Source organism: Nanorana parkeri, unplaced genomic scaffold (genome assembly GCF_000935625.1).
Source record: "Nanorana parkeri isolate BGI_ZX_2015 unplaced genomic scaffold, ASM93562v1 scaffold975, whole genome shotgun sequence".
NCBI lineage: Eukaryota > Metazoa > Chordata > Amphibia > Anura > Dicroglossidae > Nanorana > Nanorana parkeri.
This window is the reverse complement of record NW_017307243.1, coordinates 667,445-669,742: the sequence shown is the minus strand read 5'-3', so window position 1 is coordinate 669,742 and position 2,298 is coordinate 667,445.

Here is a 2,298-nt window from a genome sequence, read left to right as displayed (position 1 = left end):
GTGTGTGGGGTGTGGGGGGGTTTCTACAATGCACTGACTGTCAGTATAGCGTAGTGTGTGTGTGTCCGTATAGCGGTGTGTCCGTATAGCGGTGTGTGTGTGTCAGTATAGTGGTGTGTGTCAGTATAGCGGTGTGTGTGTCAGTATAGTGGTGTGTGTGTCTCATCTGTGGTGAGATATGTACACTTCACTGTGTCTAGAGATCCCACACAACAACCAGAGAGCTCATCAATATTTCACAGTGTTTCCAATATTCACACAGCAACCAGAGTACGTTCATGGACTGACCGGGAGGGGGGGAGAAATGTCACCTGCACTGTGGGATGGGTCACTGGCTAGGAGGTTATAACCTGTACAACTGGGATCACCAGTACTACCTGGGTCACTGCCTGGAAGGGGGGTTACCTGAATTATTTGGATCACTTATCCATTGATTGGGGTCACTGCTTGGAATGGGGGTCATCTGTACCACCGGGGTCACCTGAGAGGGGCATGGCCGGCGTTAACGTAAGGCTGCATTGGCAGCCGCGGGGAGGGGGCGTGAAAATGCACCTTCACCTGTGTAGGCAAAAATCCTTGCAGCGGCCCTGCCACTACCCACTGTGCAGGCCGCTCCTGGAGCAACTCTCTGCCCTGCAGGTGAGACATATGTCATTATGATTATTACAAGCTTGCGTAGTGCAATGATTCAGTCGGCCTGCACAAGTCAGAGAATTTGTATTCTGCAACAATGCAGTTTAGTCAGTTGCTAGCTTAGGGTAAATTCTGTTTGTAAATGCAGCTTCAGGATGGCTGACGGGTCCAACTTCCAGTCATAGGATAGCAGAGTGTATACAGAGTGTATTATAAGCTGTTATATGCCTCAAAGTACAAAGAAGAAATATGCTGCCAAGAGAACACTTTCCACATTGAGTTTGTAAAATGTAATATATAGGACAGGAATAAAATCAATTCTATTTGTGGATCAAGATTTTGCTGTGCCTTTGTGGGGGTGTGCGTGCCAAATAAATTTTTCAACCATGAGCAATTACAAACTGTTATCAATTTTAAGGTATTTGGGGCTGATATGCAGGCTGAAATGTGTGGATTGGTTCTGGTCTGAGGTTTGCCATGCATTGGCTCTGGTTTGAGGTTTGTCGTGCAGTGGCTCTGGTCTGTGGTTTGCCATGTATTGGTTCTAGTCGGAGGTCTGCCCGTGCATTGGTTTTGGTCTGAGGTCTGCCAGGCATTGGTTCTGGTCTGAGGTCTGCCAGGCATTGGTTCTGGTCTGAGGTCTGCCAGGCATTGGGGCTGGTCTGAAGTCTGCCATGCATTGGGGCTGGTCTGAAGTCTGCCATGCATTGGGGCTGGTCTGAGGTCTGTTGCACACTGGTGCTGGTCTGGGCAGCCATAAATCCTAAATTGTACTGGGTCTTCAGGGGTAGGGAAACTCTGGCTCTCTAGCTGTGGTGGAACTACAAGTCCCATAACTCTTGCACAGGCATGACTCCCAGACCCAGGTGCATGATGGGATATGTAGTTTTACCATAACTAGAGGGCCAGAGTTTGCCCACCCCTTGTCATAATACATTTGGCGGTGGTCCAGAAAGTGCCTGGTATGGCTAGGAGAGCTTGCTGGGACTTGTGGCCCTTACACTGCCAAGCTGGGTATTCTCTAAGCAAGAGTGATGACCCTTAGCATCAGGATTTTAGCATACCAAAATAAGGTGAGTGGACGCTGGTTGTGAATGGTTGCTACGGGTTATTGCACTTTACATATTATAAATGACATACCGTATTTTTCGCTCCATAAGACGCACTTTTTTCCCCCCAAAAGGAGGGGGGAAATGTGCCTGCGTCTTATGGAGCGAATCCCGACGCCCGAGACATGCAGTTTCGGGCGCCGGGCGAGTAGTAGGAGCCACTGCTCGTTTAATACGAGTGATCTAATGAGATCACTCGTATTAAAGCCGAGCAGCGGCGGCGGCGATCGAGTTCAGCAGCAGGAGCCACTGCTCGTTTAACCACTTCAAGACCAGGTGTTTAGACCCCCTTCCTGGCCAGGCCATTTTTCAGTGTTCAGCGCTGCAGTCCTTTGACTGACGTTTATTCCGTCATGCAACGCTGTACTGAAATGAATTTTATACCCTTTTTTGGGGACAGATAGGGCTTTATTTTGGGGGTATTTAATCACCACTGGGGTTTTTATTTTTTATTATAATTAGGAAAAATTACAGAAAATTTTGAAAAAAAAAAGTTTTTTTTACATTATGTTAGGAAACATTTATTATTAACCAGTTTTTTGGTAAAATATAAAAG